Here is an 18163-nt window from a genome sequence, read left to right on the forward strand (position 1 = left end):
GGCTGTCAAAGGTGTGTTCCAGGGACCCTCATGGTTCCTTGAGGGGGTTCCAAATGGACCCATTATAGGTCTGTAACTCTGAGAGTGTAGAAATGGAACCAAGTGGACCCTACAGGTCTGTAACTCTGAGAGTGTACAAATGGAACCAAATGGACTGTTTTATAACGTTTAACTGTGATACTGTACAAATGGAATCAAATGGGACTCTTATGGGTCCATTTGGTTTTACTCTCAGAGTTATGGGGGTCCTTGAAATTAAAAAGGTTGAGAACCTGTATGCAATGGCTTATGTCTTGTAAAAAGAGAGAGCAGCCTATTCTCCAAACCATCATATCTTATGCTTTGCTAGGTTGTACAAATTAATATAGGGTCAATATAATGTGCAGGACTCACGTGTGTGCTCTCTGTCTCTCTCGCTCTCTTCTCTCTCCTCCGTCTCGGTGGTGTGTGGGGGGGGGGGGGGGGATTAGTTGCGCTGCCTGCGACAGTGCTATACTTCTCCAGCAGCGGTGCAGAACCGAGAGAGTGACACATTCGTGTGGATGTAAACTGCGCAAGTTGTAGCTTGAAAGTTCGGATTGTGTAGTCGCACCGGTGGTACAAAGTGAATGTTACAACTCGCACGGTGATGTTGTAAGGCGCAAATGCGAGTACCTAGTCGCACTGTCGAGCCCTGTGTAGTGTAGTGGCATTTGCGCTGCATCGCGAGGCGAGCCAAATTCCCCCCCGCGCACGCACGCACGCACACAGACACACACACACACACTGTACGTAGCTGTGTGTTGTTGCAGCGCGCGCGTGTGCGTGTAGTGTTGTTGTTGTTGTTGTACCACGCCAGGTTTGCACAGTGCGCTCAGTGCGATATTTCCGAACGTGGGCGTTGTGTGTGTGTGTGGGTGGGTGTGTGTGTGTGTGGCTGGCTGTGTTTTGTTGCGTGGGGATCGCCATGTGAGGGGGCTAGCCAATAAGGGCCCTGTGTTGCATGTGGAGAATGGTGTAGGTTAGTGTGTGTGGTGTAGCCGAACGGGGTGGTGAGGACATGAGGGGGATGTAGCACAGCAATCGGTGACCCCTACATTAAGCTGTGTTGCTCCCAAGATGCAGTGCAAATGCGTGTTGTAGCAACCGTAGCCAATGGGAAAACAGGATGCAGTGTTGCCAGGTCCGCGAATTGTAAGCGAGTTGTAAGTAGCGTGTTGAATGGCATTTTTTCTGGGCTAGTTTTCATAGACCTGGCAACAAATTAGGCGGGGGTGTCGGTGCTTGTGGCGTGTTTGTGTTTGTTATTGATATTGATGTTGTTTGTGAGTGTGGACGGGAGGCGGCTGTAGTGGCAGTGCAATGACAGTTTTTACGCGGGTGTTGTTGATTGTGGGCGTGCGGCGCGACATGAGGAGATAGCCGTGGATCGACGCGGAGGGTAAGGCTGTGTCGTGTTAGTGTGTTGTTGCAGTGTGTGTTGCAGCGTGTTGCAGCGTGTCAGTGACGTAGTAGCTGGTGCCTTTTGTTCCTGTGCGTGCTTTTGGGGACATGTTTTCAATTGTAATATAGGATTGTTGAGACAGTCACATAATGAATGAACTGCCTATATTGTATGTGTCCAGCAGATGGCGTAGTTTCACGTGAATTAACATATATCATGTCTTATATCACATCTCCTTGTAAACGCTCATTCGGAATTACCATTTCCCATGTAAACACGCAGCAAAAAACATTACTTCGGATGTATTTTATTCGGAAGTATTTATTCGGAATGATCAGCCTGCATGTAACCGCGGCCATTGTCTCTGTTTGACCAGAATGGAACAGAGCCTTCATTAGTATCATTAACATTGTCTCTGTTTGACCAGAATGAAACAGAGCCTTCATTAGTATCATTAACATTGTCTCTGTTTGACCAGAATGGAACAGAGCCTTCATTAGTATCATTAACACTGACTCAGTTTGACCAGAATGGAACAGAGCCTTCATTAGTATCATTAACATTGACTCTGTTTGACCAGAATGGAACACAGCCTTCATTAGTATCATTAACACTGACTCTGTTTGACCAGAATGGAACAGAGCCTTCATTAGTATCATTAACACTGACTCTGTTTGACCAGAATGGAACAGAGCCTGCATTAGTATCATTAACGTTGTCTCTGTTTGACCAGAATGGAACACAGCCTTCATTAGTATCATTAACATTGTCTCTGTTTGACCAGAATGGAACAGAGCCTTCATTAGTATCATTAACATTGTCTCTGTTTGACCAGAATGAAACAGAGCCTTCATTAGTATCATTAACATTGTCTCTGTTTGACCAGAATGGAACAGAGCCTTCATTAGTATCATTAACACTGACTCTGTTTGACCAGAATGGAACAGAGCCTGCATTAGTATCATTAACGTTGTCTCTGTTTGACCAGAATGGAACACAGCCTTCATTAGTATCATTAACATTGTCTCTGTTTGACCAGAATGGAACAGAGCCTTCATTAGTATCATTAACACTGACTCAGTTTGACCAGAATGGAACAGAGCCTTCATTAGTATCATTAACATTGACTCTGTTTGACCAGAATGGAACAGAGCCTTCATTAGTATCATCGGTAACACCTGTGAAGGAAGTAGGGAAGGGGCCCAAGTTCTTTCCAAAATGCTGTGTGTGCATAGGGCCAATTCTCCCGCTACAAGACCGACAACATGTTTTAATTGACATTGGATGATGTAAGCTTTTTGTCGTGGATTCAGGCCAGATAGCAACTGATAATGACGCTCACTTGTAGCCAACTTTCTTTTAAGGTCTTTTGAATTGCACAGGGAAGACACACGTCTTGTTTACTTGTATTTATCGAGGCAAGTTTTGTTGCTGTACACACCGTGATCTTTATCAGTAGATGCTTTAGGCTGCAGTTTAATCTGTAAAGATGCCATGCTGCTGCTGCCTGGCTGCTAACAACCACGACAGTCAGTCTGTTCTGCTCATGGCCATGAAAACAGCCTCTACGGTACAGTTAACCTACTTAGACCGGAGGAGGCCTCTGTGTCGCCTTAGCTTTTAACCACTTCAACCAATATTGTAAACTTTAGCTGTTGGAAAAATAGCAGATCGCTATACGAGCTTGTAGATTTGCTTTTTTTGAAAAATCGTGTAAATGTGTAGCAAATCTTTGAATATATGTTCTTTCACAGCGAACATTTGTATGTATCTTAGCTTCTGGGGGGGGGGGGGGGGGGTCCCTGGAACAACATATTTTGAGATGGGGGTCCGCGGCCAAATACAGATCATTCTGGGGCTCCTTGACATGAAAAACTTTGAGAACCACTGATCATAGAAACATAGTTTTTTTTGGGTAAAGAAGACATTTTGTAGAATCGACCTCAGGTCTCAATGGCTTAATGGTACCTTGCTCAAGGACGGCTCATCAGTGGATGGCGAGGGAGGGGATAATGGTAGTTAGTTCTATTCCCTGTCCAGATGTTCCAAGCTGTTCCTAGCCTGGCGTTTTACGTTTTCTTTTTTTGAAAAATGCACCATCAGGGCATTGCAAAACATATGGGTCCTCATTCACAAAGGAGAAATACGCCAGAGTGTATCGGAAGCGTAACGGAAGCGTAAACAGATGCGGGAAATTCCGTCCGATCACGCAACGTTGTTTTGCCATGCAATTCAAAGAGCGGTGTGTACCACAGGTACGCAGGTGTATGTTGTGAGGTACGCAGGTGAATGCGAGCGGGTGCCAAATGATCGGAAAATCAGCGGATAACTTCATTTGCATTGATCCACGCCCCATTTCACACCATAAAAGGCGTCAAGCATGACTCAGCAGACAGCAGTAAAAAAAACAAAAAAGAACTATAGGCCTTACAGCTCAAACGAAATAGAGGTCCTCCTGACGGAATGCAACAAAATAATGATATTTTCCAGTATAGTGGCTTCACAAATTAAAATAAAAATGAAAAGAAATTAGGCTATACTGCCGCGGTCAGTCAGTGCTGTGCAGATATATCATGAATATAGCCCTCTATTAATTTCCTAATTCCACAGGACCACAAACAAGTTTTTGCACCATTGTATAAAGTATACCACTATAGGCCTACCATACAAACTGTACAAACTGACACTCAATCCATCAAAGGACAGGAAATTAAAAGAAAATGATCTGACCATGTCAAGCGACGACCACCACCTGCAGTCTCTTTTTTTACATCCATATACCATTACATTTGTGCGTGATTCTTTATATTGTCTATAGCCTACCATTAAACTATATAAATCATTTTCCCAAGCTTACAAAACGGTGAACGCTGCTCCGCACCGCTACAGCAATGGCAAGCTGACTTACGGTATAAAATGCAGCTTGGCCATTTATTTATTTAAGTTCGGGACCAAGGCAGCAAGCTAGCCTATACTTGGCAATTATATTATAAAGCCTTTTCTTTTCTATTGAACAATTGCTCACTCACACCTTTGCAGAGGTAAAACATATATCCGATATTTTTATCAGAGCTGCATTGATTCATGCGGGGAATAGATTAATATCATCTCACTGTCATCTGTCTGAATGCCATGTGGAGAATGGATTTGTTCTGATCATGGACACGTAGGCATAGGCCTATAGCTATTTAAATTTTCAACCATATACGGCGGGTAGCCTCCTCTTTGTCAGATCTAAGTGCAGGTTCATTTCATGATGTCGTCATATTAAAATGATTCACGGGACATTTGGCACCAAACTTGATTGATCTCATGATGAGATCAATGTAGTAGCCTACAGCCTAGCTATAAGTTCCCCATATTATAATTAATTAAGGTGCACTGGCTTCAAACTATGACTGGCCGAATTGCACGCGCTGATGCAATAATGTGGACTTCTATATTTTTATAGGGCTAATTAGCCCTCGTGACTGCTGTCTGTCTGTCAGACCGGCATGTCTGTGAACCATAGAAATAATCTGTTCTGTCCGGGCCAGGCTCGCCGTTATATTCATTTTCCAATGTGAATTTCACCCTGGACTGTCCACACACACACACACACACACACACACACACACACCGACAGTGTGACTCAAAGGAGCTCCATAACAAAACAATTTCAATAGGCCTACTGCAGGCATTACTACACTAAACAACGTTGGATTCGTACAGTGCAGAATGCAGATAAGTGTATGTTCTTATAATAATTGTGAGTTTGTTTTTTAACATGCAGCGCGAGTCCGCGAGAGCCGATCTACAAGCTCACAACGCGTTGCACTGCGAGTAGAAAGCTGTCAAGTGAGCAGCGCAATCGCGCATGCTAGAAATATCCTAATAAATAAATAAAAAGGTGTCGGGCTTGCAGGGGCAGTTTCTGTATGGGACTCTAGGCTAACCTGCCTCTAGAATGCTTGCATTTAGGCATACAAGTGATACTTGGCTTTTATATAAGCTATCATTTTTTTTATGTGCTGACCAATGTTGACACATGCCTACATATTTTATCTGAGGTTTGGGGACTTTTAATTGAGTCAGCATGAAGACTAAAGCCTTCTGAATAAATCTACGCAAGCAGTACACGACCATGAGAGCTGGCGCAGCTTATAGCGGAGTTTCCGACCAAACAACGTCACCGTCAAGTTCACGTTCAACTTCATGAATTCCCACGTAATGTGGGAATCCACGTAAATGCCTGTCCGCTCACGCTCCGCTCACGCTACGTAACGTTATGAGCGTAAACGCCGTTGTGAATGAGGCCCATGGTCTCAACATAAGAGTGACCATGATATCATGTAGGCTATTACTGTACGTTTCATGTAGTAATTAGGAGTAATCTATTACTGTACGTTTCATGTAGTAATTAGGAGTAATCTATTACTGTACGTTTCATGTAGTAATTAGGAGTAATCTATTACTGTACGTTTCATGTAGTAATTAGGAGTAATCTATTACTGTACGTTTCATGTAGTAATTAGGAGTAATCTATTACTGTACGTTTCATGTAGTAATTAGGAGTAATCTATTACTGTACGTTTCATGTAGTAATGTAAGTGAAGTGTCTCTTTAGTCTATTCTCTTTAGAATAAAATTCACAAAAAGTTGGAAAATTGGAAATGCATGACTAGAAATTCTTGAAAGACTAAGATAAAGAAAACATCAACAGGCTATGAGTTAGTAATTTTAGTTTTTTTAAGAAAATGAATTATTTGTATTTGAAAGTTTTATTCTATTGCACCAGATCTAGCCTACATTCTTGTAGAAGGTGATCCAGAGTTCGGAAGCGCTTGTTATCAGTAAAGCAACGTCCTGCTGCCTCCTGCATTATGTGCACATGCAAAACAGGTGAGCACAGGGCCGTTGAGTGATATCCAACGAGCACTTCCAAACTCCAAAAAAAATCACCTGCAAGGAATGTCTTGACAGGAAGCAACATGTCTACGGTGGATTTTTATGAAACAAACACTTAGATGGTAATAGAGGATAATTCAAGCTTTTCGTACAGCTGCAATGTTGGTGAGTTTGACATTGTTTAATTTAATGAATGTTTGGATGAATGGGCTGTCAATGGGAAATTGCACTTACCACCTTGCTGGCAAGATGGACTGCATATGGTCAATACTGGAACTGCAACAACATTTTAACATACCCGTTTATGTGTTCGCTATATGTAAAGATGGCACTCAATTACTCAATATATTACCAAAACATTGCATAGCCTTTATCCTCCACAGCAAATGTGGGTTAAGTGTGGATCTCTAGTGGCTGTGACATCCTGCGGCACTGACAGACTGCTGTGTCTGAGGCGTGTTCCACTTTTAAAGCCCTATTCCCTTCCCTCTATCATTGGCCCTTGCTCTGGGCCACAGCCCCACAGAAGGCCTTACAGAACGCTAGGGGCCACAGCCCCACAGAAGGCCTTACAGAAGGCTAGGGGCCACAGCCCCACAGAAGGCCTTACAGAACGCTAGGGGCCACAGCCCCACAGAAGGCCTTACAGAACGCTAGGGGCCACAGCCCCACAGAAGGCCTTACAGAACGCTAGGGGCCACAGCCCCACAGAAGGCCTTACAGAACGCTAGGGGCCACAGCCCCACAGAAGGCCTTACAGAACGCTAGGGGCCACAGCCCCACAGAAGGCCTTACAGAACGCTAGGGGACACAGCCGCACTGAAGGCCTTACAGAACGCTAGGGGCCACAGCCCCACAGAAGGCCTTACAGAACGCTAGGGGCCACAGCCGCACTGAAGGCCTTACAGAACGCTAGGGGCCACAGCCGCACTGAAGGCCTTACAGAACGCTAGGGGCCACAGCCCCACAGAAGGCCTTACAGAACGCTAGGGGCCACAGCCGCACTGAAGGCCTTACAGAATGCTAGGGGCCACAGCCCCACAGAAGGCCTTACAGAACGCTAGGGGCCACAGCCGCACTGAAGGCCTTACAGAACGCTAGGGGCCACAGCCGCACTGAAGGCCTTACAGAACGCTAGGGGCCACAGCCGCACTGAAGGCCTTACAGAACGCTAGGGGCCACAGCCCCACTGAAGGCCTTACAGAACGCTAGGGGCCACAGCCCCACAGAAGGCCTTACAGAACGCTAGGGGCCACAGCCGCACTGAAGGCCTTACAGAACGCTAAGGGCCACAGCCGCACTGAAGGCCTTACAGAACGCTAGGGGCCACAGCCCCACAGAAGGCCTTACAGAACGCTAGGGGCCACAGCCGCACTGAAGGCCTTACAGAACGCTAGGGGCCACAGCCGCACTGAAGGCCTTACAGAACACTAGGGGCCACAGCCGCACTGAAGGCCTTACAGAACGCTAGGGGCCACAGCCCCACAGAAGGCCTTACAGAACGCTAGGGGCCACAGCCGCACTGAAGGCCTTACAGAACGCTAGGGGCCACAGCTGCACTGAAGGCCTTACAGAACGCTAGGGGCCACAGCCGCACTGAAGGCCTTACAGAACGCTAGGGGCCACAGCCCCACAGAAGGCCTTACAGAACGCTAGGGGCCACAGCCCCACAGAAGGCCTTACAGAACGCTAGGGGCCACAGCCGCACTGAAGGCCTTACAGAACGTTAGGGGCCACAGGCCCACAGAAGGCCTTACAGAACGCTAGGGGCCACAGCCGCACTGAAGGCCTTACAGAACGCTAGGGGCCACAGCTGCACTGAAGGCCTTACAGAACGCTAGGGGCCACAGCCGCACTGAAGGCCTTACAGAACGCTAGGGGCCACAGCCGCACTGAAGGCCTTACATAACGCTAGGGGCCACAGCCCCACAGAAGGCCTTACAGAACGCTAGGGGCCACAGCCCCACAGAAGGCCTTACAGAACGCTAGGGGCCACAGCCGCACAGAAGGCCTTACAGAACGCTCAGATTGGCTCTTTTGGTCTAGAGGTAAAACAAAGACAAAAAAAGTCTCACTGTCTACTGTGTCAACTCAAATGCTCTCTACTCACTGTACTTCATACTGTACTTCATACTGTACTTCATACTGTACTTCATACATAACACAGCAAGACATCACGTTGCACTGCTAATGGTTGACCACATGAACCCTATAGTGTTCCAATTATATGAACATCATGATAGACAAACACAGCGTTGCATTGGATCACATTAGGGCTAATAGGGGACCGAGTGCAGAGCCTGGGCGCTGGGGATCAGAGTGCAGTATGTGGGAACCTCATTCCCAAGGGAACCTGGTATGGAACTATTAAGGGTGACACTTCCATTGAATGTACTGTACTTCCCCTGGAAGCTAGAGCTGTCTTTTTTTGACCACTCACAACTATTTAGGTAGCGTGGCATTGGTCCGACCTCCTGTTAGCCCGACCATTACTAACACTATCCCAAACCCTAACTCTGACCTCACAGGAAGCCACGTAACCCGCAGCACAGGTGATTTGTAACCCGCAGCACCGGTGATTTGTAACCCGCAGCACGGGTGATTTGTAACCCGCAGCACGGGTGATTTGTAACCCGCAGCACGGGTGATTTGTAACCCGCAGCACGGGTGATTTGTAACCTGCAGCACGGGTGATTTGTAACCCGCAGCACGGGTGATTTGTAACCTGCAGCACGGGTGATTTGTAACCCGCAGCACGGGTGATTTGTAACCCGCAGCACGGGTGATTTGTAACCAGCAGCACGGGTGATTTGTAACCAGCAGCACGGGTGATTTGTAACCAGCAGCACGGGTGATTTGTAACCCGCAGCACGGGTGATTTGTAACCCGCAGCACGGGTGATTTGTAACCAGCAGCACGGGTGATTTGTAACCTGCAGCACGGGTGATTTGTAACCTGCAGCACGGGTGATTTGTAACCCGCAGCACGGGTGATTTGTAACCAGCAGCACGGGTGATTTGTAACCCGCAGCACGGGTAATTTGTAACCTGCAGCACGGGTGATTTGTAACCTGCAGCACGGGTGATTTGTAACCCGCAGCACGGGTAATTTGTAACCTGCAGCACGGGTGATTTGTAACCCGCAGCACGGGTGATTTGTAACCCGCAGCACGGGTGATTTGTAACCCGCAGCACGGGTGATTTGTAACCCGCAGCACGGGTGATTTGTAACCTGCAGCACGGGTGATTTGTAACCCGCAGCAGGGGTGATTTGTAACCCGCAGCACGGGTGATTTGTAACCAGCAGCACAGGTGATTTGAAATCCGCAGCACAGGTGATTTGTAACCCGCAGCACGGGTGATTTGTAACCCGCAGCACGGGTGATTTGTAACCCGCAGCACAGGTGATTTGTAACCCGCAGCACGGGTGATTTGTAACCTGCAGCACAGGTGATTTGTAACCCGCAGCACAGGTGATTTGTAACCTGCAGCACAGGTGATTTGTAACCCGCAGCACAGGTGATTTGTAACCCGCAGCACGGGTGATTTGTAACCCGCAGCACAGGTGATTTGTAACCCGCAGCACGGGTGATTTGTAACCTGCAGCACAGGTGATTTGTAACCCGCAGCACAGGTGATTTGTAACCTGCAGCACAGGTGATTTGTAACCCGCAGCACAGGTGATTTGTAACCCGCAGCAGGGGTGATTTGTAACCTGCAGCACAGGTGATTTGTAACCCGCAGCACAGGTGATTTGTAACCCGCAGCACGGGTGATTTGTAACCCGCAGCACGGGTGATTTGTAACCAGCAGCACAGGTGATTTGTAACCTGCAGCACAGGTGATTTGTAACCTGCAGCACAGGTGATTTGTAATCCGCAGCACAGGTGATTTGTAACCTGCAGCACAGGTGATTTGTAACCTGCAGCACAGGTGATTTGTAACCTGCAGCACAGGTGATTTGTAACCCGCAGCACAGGTGATTTGTAACCCGCAGCACGGGTGATTTGTAACCCGCAGCACAGGTGATTTGTAACTCGCAGCACAGGTGATTTGTAACCCGCAGAAGAGTAGCAGAGTAGCGACATGTTTTGATCTCGCTGCAAAGCGGGTGCCTATGGGCTATAGTTCCAAACATTGCTCCTATGGCTGGAACTATCCCATTGAGATAGAATGAGCACTTCCGCATTCCATTGTTACAATGGGAGTCACCGCTAGTGTCGCCACTCTCTTACTATATTACTCTGGTCTGACTTAAGGGCAGTCCCCAATTTCCTTGGGCGGTGTATTTCCATGTACTTTGCCAGTGTAACAGTATGTCATGACAAAACGCTGCAGCTCCACTCCACTAGTTGGGCAATTTTGTTTGTGTGTTTGTCAGTCTGCATTGTGCGTGTGTGTGCGTGTGTGCGTGCGTGGAGTTTTTGATCATTCTTTTTTGTAAACACATTCTCTCCTGACCGCTGTTCCAATTTTAGTGGCAGCCTCAGAAGTAGTTCAAAGACACCTAGCATGGGACAGAGAGAGAGAGAGACGATGATGTTCTGTTTTTAAGCGATTGATGCTTTGGCAAACGTCCATTAGAAACAGGATGCTTCTCCCCGTGTCCCCTAGGGTAGGTACCCTCACAAAAACATGCAGTAATCCATGGTCTCTAAACAAACTGCCTCCCCCTGGCCAGCCGGGGCGCCTGATGGAGGGGAAAGGAACTGGTTGGAATAACGTGTTCCTTCCACGCGCTACGTCCAACCAGGGAAACTCCCCCGGTCAGGTGTAAAGGAGCGACTTGGACACTGCTCCATTGCTCTCCCCATGTCCCCCATATATGGGGACTAGGTTGGTGGAGGGTGTGTACAGGATCCTGGGGTGTGCTCAGGATCACATTAGATAATTGACACAGGTGAAAAATGGGTTACAAAATCGAGGGATACAATTTTTGGAAAGAAACAGGATGAGAGAAAGAGTTGTTTTTCCTCCCCATGGAGCTGGTCAGCAGGACATTTCACTACTGAATGGAGCATGTGCAACGTTGCCTCTCATCAAGAATGTCCCGCAGGAGTTATTTCTCTGCTGTACAGTATAGCTTTACTCCGGGTACTCGTTTCTACAGTATTATTGCCATTGCGCTTATAAAGAACTGGCATCAACTGGAGTCGGTCCCCAGTCGCTGCACTGTGGCTGCGCATTGATTGTAAGCAGTGATGAAGGGTGAATGCAGAGGACAAACCTCCCCGAGGGGACCATAATAACGCATACTTAACCCATTTAGGCCTGACATCGAAATTTTTAAAATGTTTTCTAAATCCTGACAGTTTTCTGGGGGTTTGGGGTCATTCTCATGTCAAGGGACCCCAAACGTAATATGACATTGGCCGTGGACCTCCATCTGAAAATATGTAGTTCCAGGGACCCTCCCAGTAGCAGTTAAAAACTCGCTCTGAAAGAATATATATTCAATGATTTCAGGCACATTTTCACGATTTTTCAAAAATAGCAGACCTACAAGCTCATAGCGCGGCACCGAGTGCCGCGCTATCAGCTTGTAGATCTGCTATTTTTCAACAGCTAAAGTATGACATAATGCTATAAACACCAAGAGGGGTTCCCGCCCAGAATGGATTAACTGCAACAACGGTGCATGCACCGATGGCCACATGCACCGCTGCACCGCAGGCTGCAATATATCTGTGATTGTTGCTGTTCCGTCCAGCTGGTGATGTCATTGAGTGGTAACTCCCAGAACCTGAGCCCAGTTGATTTGGAGCTCTATACTGTACTAAGAGCCACCTGTATGTCTGTGAGCCACCCGTATAGCACTGACGACGGTCCCATGCAGGACCGAAAAAACGTTTGCTAAATTTAACTCACTATAAAATAAATTCTGTTTTCTTAAGTCCCAGTCTAAGGACACTTCCAGAATTTTTTCATACAGTGAGCCAGTCAAACTATTCTGCCAGTTTTCTACTTGTTCTACATTCTGATGGTGTGTGTGTGTGTGTGTGTGTGTGTGTGTGTGTGTGTGTGTGTGTGTGTGTGTGTGTGTGTGTGTGTGTGTGTGTGTGTGTGTGTGTGTGTGTGTGTGTGTGTGTGTGTGTGTGTGTGTGTGTGTGTGTGTTACTATATTACTAATCAAACGTCTGATCTCTCTCTCTCTCTCCATCCCCCTCCCTCCCATGCTGTCCTGCCCCTTATTTCATCCCCTTTTTTTCTGCAAACCGTGCTCTACCCCCTTGTGCTTTACGTCTCCTTTTCCGACTCTCCTAAATCTCTTTAACCCTCCACTGTTCTCAAATAAACCCCATCACTCTCATTATCTGTAACCTTCCCTATTACCTATACCCTCTTCCCTTTTGTATACTAACCCTAACCCACCCCCCGCCACACCTTCTCTCTGCAGAACTCTGACGGAGTTGATGAAGCAGCCGGGAGAGGCGGGAGGCGTGGACGGTCACCACCACCCGCACGGGACCAACGGCATCTCGGCCCGGGCCCTGCGCTCCAACAACGGTCAGTTTTGGACGCATGGATTAAAGTTCTCATGCATGCAGGCCCAAATTATAGTCATTGGGCCGGTGGGGCCGCTGTGCCCACAGGGGGCCCCCTTGGCCCTCAGGGGCCCCCTCGGGGAAGCTGGACTGCATTTCGGTACTGGGTTTGAAGCCCTGAAATGGGCCCCGGGGGACCTTCATTGGATGTTGATTGTTTTAAATTTAGGTCAAAAAGATGATATAAACAAACCCCTATGTGGGCCCCAAAACAGTCTCAGTCGCCACGACTGATTTCAGTCATTTGGATTCCATAGAAGTCAGCATGTCTTCTATAGAAGTAGAAAGTAGTTTATCTACAAGCTTACAACACGTCGCAGCGCGACATGTTGTAGACGTGCTGCTGTTGTAGACGTGCTGCTTTGTACATAGACTATTCGTTATTAGTTATTTCAGTCTTCCAGAAAACCCTAATGAACCCAGATATGTCATAACCGCAACTGTTAGCTGGTATGTCTACCCAAACGTCACCATAACGACATTACATATTGCGTTAAGTGTGTAGGACACACAGCAGGAGTGACAGTCTGGTGACTCCTTTCACGCTGTTTCACAAATGACATATTAGGACTGGGCCTAGCGAGAAAAAAAAATATTTAGCTTTAATCCGTAGACGTATGCGTGCGAGTGCGTGCGTTCGTTCGTCCTCTGCAAATGGGCTAAAAGTCGAAGACTAATTGAGGTATATCGCGTTGACGCTGGCGGTATATACACACAGTCAAAGCCTCTAACTCTCGCGGCTTAAAAATGGATTCGCCGAGTTAAACCGCGAGGGTCAATTTGGGTCATTTTGTAGTTTTTACACTGCAGAGTTAAATTAACACCGAGGATTATTTTTTTACTGTGTGCACCGATGCTCTCCGTGGGATGTTTCACACTGTTGAATAACAGCTTCTTCTGGATGGACTTAATCACCACCGAGACAGCATACTCTCTCTCTCTCTCTCTCTCTCTCTCTCTCTCTCTCTCTCTCTCTTTCACACACACGCACGCGTGTGCGCACACACACACCCACACACACACACACACACACACGCGCGTGCGTGCACACGTGTATTGCAGTTGAGCAACGCAATACACACGTGCATAAATGCATGCGCTCACATGCCCAGTATTTTTATGGAGCTCAAGGGGAGCTTAACAACCTGCTGCTGTCACCCTTAGTCACTGCCATCAGAAGCACGCACACACGCGCACGCGCACACGCTCACGCACGCGCACACGCACTGTGACGCACACACACACACACACACACACAGAGTATAGCTCGGCTCTCTCTTCACATAAAGGCCATATCATCTCTCTCGCCCAAACACAGTCGTGCAGTTAAGTAGCACCTCTCTTTTTCTCGCTCACAAATATTTTATTTCATCCTCTCCCACTCTGTGTCAGTCACGCACGCACGCACGCACGCAGTCCACGGGTGAGCGGAGGTACAGGGACAGACAGGTCATGTTTAATTAAACTGTAATTAGCCGTGTTCCGCCTCAGAGGCCATTGAGGGAACACAGCCATCCATCCACCCTGTTACTCTCACAGCCACATCCTTACACGTCCTTACACGACAGACTGGAGGACCCCGCAAAATAAGCTTTCTGGTGGTCCCCACATATAGGTGTAAAGTAACTAAGTACATTTTTACTTAAGTGCAATTTTGAGGTATTTATTCTTTACTTGAGAGTATCAAATTTGCAGTACTTCGACTCCACTACTATTTCAGAGGCGAATATTGTACTTTTACTCCACTACAATTATTTGAAAACTTTTCAGGCCTACATTTGAAAACTTGACATGGGACATTCTGCATATTGAGTACTTTCTATACTTTTGGTACTTTAATTAAATGTTGATACAAATACAGATACAGCCTCCTTGTAAGTAAATTTTTAATTCCAGACTTTCACTTGCAACAGATCAGTATCTCTATATTGCAGTACTGATACTTTTACATTAGTAAAGAAATGGAGTACTTTTTCCACCACTGCCCACATAAAATATAGATGTCTCAGGAACATGTTTACCCATTGAGACCTGATGAGGTCCATTCTACAAAGGCCTTCTAAATCAGTATCGTTCTCAAACTTAATGGGTTTTTTCCCCCATAATGTTCAACGTTTTGCAAACGCTTTCGAGATTTTTCAAAAAGATGTACAAGCTTGCATCGTGGCACTAGGTGACACGCTGTGAGCTTGTATATCTGCTATTTTTGAATAGCCAGAAATCGGAAATGACACCGACACTTTCCCGGTTTGTCAGTTCCGTTTATTTTTATTTATAGTGCAACATCACCCCAATGGGTCTCTGTGTGTGAATACAGGGGTCACGATGTGTGAATGCTCTGCCTACAACCGTTATTTTATTGTGGTACTGTATATGTGACTGTGAGTTTTCCAGTATCTTGGGAGCGTAGAGGTTGTGGGGGGATGTATGCTTTTATTAAGCTGGACATGTATGGTGGAGCAAGTCCATTTAGAGCTTTCAAGGTCAGGAGGAGCACCTTGAAGTGGGCTCTGGCCTGTATGGGCAACCAGTGTAGTCAGGAGGAGCACCTTGAAGTGGGCTCTGGCCTGTATGGGCAACCAGTGTAGTCAGGAGGAGCACCTTGAAGTGGGCTCTGGCCTGTATGGGCAACCAGTGCAGTCAGGAGGAGCACCTTGAAGTGGGCTCTGGCCTGTATGGGCAACCAGTGCAGTCAGGAGGAGCACCTTGAAGTGGGCTCTGGCCTGTATGGGCAACCAGTGCAGTCAGGAGGAGCACCTTGAAGTGGGCTCTGGCCTGTATGGGCAACCAGTGCAGTCAGGAGGAGCACCTTGAAGTGGGCTCTGGCCTGTATGGGCAACCAGTGCAGTCAGGAGGAGCACCTTGAAGTGGGCTCTGGCCTGTATGGGCAACCAGTGCAGTCAGGAGGAGCACCTTGAAGTGGGCTCTGGCCTGTATGGGCAACCAGTGCAGTCAGGAGGAGCACCTTGAAGTGGGCTCTGGCCTGTATGGGCAACCAGTGCAGTCAGGAGGAGCACCTTGAAGTGGGCTCTGGCCTGTATGGGCAACCAGTGCAGTCGGGGAGAGAGCTTTCAGTGGGTTAGGGTTTTGTTTAAAGAAAACCTTTGCTGAATTTCTAAACTAATTCCCAACTCATGTGAGGAGATACCTTGGCAAAAAAAAAAAATGTTGACATCACAAACCCATCACAAACCCAGAAACGGGTTTGTGACGGGGACCATGCACTTCACCACTTTTCAACCTATCTTCATATAATAGTTCCTCACTAATAATCATGATAAAATGTCACAATTATTTTCTACTCAGTCTGTCTCTCATAGGAGGGCTGTGGGCAGTTTAGAAACCGTCCTCCAGTGACATCATCATTAGGCAGATTTTTTTTTAAACAAGATTTTTTTTACAAAAATGTTTAGATTTTCATTATTGTGAGAACGGTGGCTTCCATTTTCGCATTGCAACTTTTCAGGAGTAGAAAGCCTGCAGTTTCTATTGGCTTGTATTCCCCATCGATGATATCACTGGAGGACGGTTGCCCACAGCCCTCCTATGAGACACAGGCCGAGTAGAACAAAATTGCGCCATTTTTTTCATGATTATTAGTGAGGACCTATTATATGAAGATAGGTTGAAAAGGGGTGAAGTGGTCCTTTAACAATGCATGTTCACATCCTCCACGTGTCCCGAGTGGTAATTTATTGCCGAACAGCGCACTTGGAACCAAGGGAACCTGGTCCATGGTGAGGTTAATGGTGAATAATTGGCTGGTCGATACCTTGAACGCAAACCTTTGATGTTGCTGTGTGTTATTACACGGCACAGCGTTTAGAAGAAGACACCAATGCACGCACGCACGCACGCACGCATGCACGCACGCACGCACGCACGCACGCACGCACGCACGCACGCACACACGCACACACACACACACACAGTCGTTTGCCTTTGCTTTCATCTTCCCACAGTTGCAATAAACAATTTTGTCCTTTTGTTCACCCCATACTATTTTCAGCAGCACATCTTCCATTATATTTCTCACCATCCCATCTTGTAGCCTATAGTCTCAGCTGTGCTGCACTCTGTACAGTAGAGTAGTTAGTTAAGTTACCGTACTTCTCCCGTCTGTTAGAGTAATGATCAAATGTTGAAAATAGCAGATCTACAAGCTCACAACGCGTCACAGCGTGACGCGCTGTGAGCATGCAACCAAGTGCAAAATGACTTGTATTTTAGTTCTACTGGATCTCTTCTCCACTAGCCGCTTGCTAACATTTTAGTCTAGTTTTTGTTTTGTCAATATATTTAGTCTTAGGGTATTAGTCACCCTAGCTTAGATTTTATTTAGGCTTTGTTTAGTTTTTGTCAGTGGGGAAAAAAGGTAGTCGAAGAAATATTTCCGTCATAGTTTTAGTGGACATAATCAACACTGATCAACAGTGTATCCTATACCAGAGTGCTGCTTGGCTTGGTGATGGGCTTCAGAACTTGAACATCAACTCTTTTGCAAGCCTCAGAACTCACTCCACAATTCATTAAGTCTAGCCTAGCCTATAAGCTCATCACTTATAGATTCTGATATCTGCCTTTTGTTCAAGTAAAGCAAATAGATCACAATTTGCATTAGGATGTTCTTAGTTAAATTGGAATACAGATGTGAAGTTGTAGTTGAAATGCAAAAGGAAAGAAGGGGTTACTTCACCTCTTTTGAAAATCAATCGTTAGTGTTATTATAGTTATATATTATTATAGTACAGAAACGGCTGTGTAATAATTAATTACATGTCAAATTATTTGACAGAAATGACATTTCACCTGTATAATAACAATGGTAATGTCTTTGAATGCTTGAGCAAGGACATCTTACCTTGTCTTTTACTTTAGCATGGTATCCAGAATGTCGTGACAAAGTTACACACAATAAAATGACCAACATTGAATTCATGGCGCAGTAATCACTTGCGGAAATTGAGATACCTAGAAAATTAAATGTTTGGCCTAATGGTGGCTATTGGGTAACCCAAAAGCAGTAGGGCTATTCTGCAGGGAGCATGTGTAGTCCTACAACAAATTCCATGGCAATCCAGCCAGTTGTTTTCTAGATTATGTTTGGGACTCATTTGGATGGACGGAATTACATCGACATCATTAGACCTCTGTCGCTATAGTGGGGGCAAAGAATTGTACATGCGGCGAACCCTATTTATTCTTCTCTATTTTTATGATTCAATAATGAAGTCAACATGATACGACCATGTGCCTGCCTAATTGCAGTGCTGGCTTCCAATCAGCAAACACATCATTGGCATCCGTCA

This window comes from Electrona antarctica, assembly GCF_951216825.1.
Source record: "Electrona antarctica genome assembly, chromosome: 14".
NCBI lineage: Eukaryota > Metazoa > Chordata > Actinopteri > Myctophiformes > Myctophidae > Electrona > Electrona antarctica.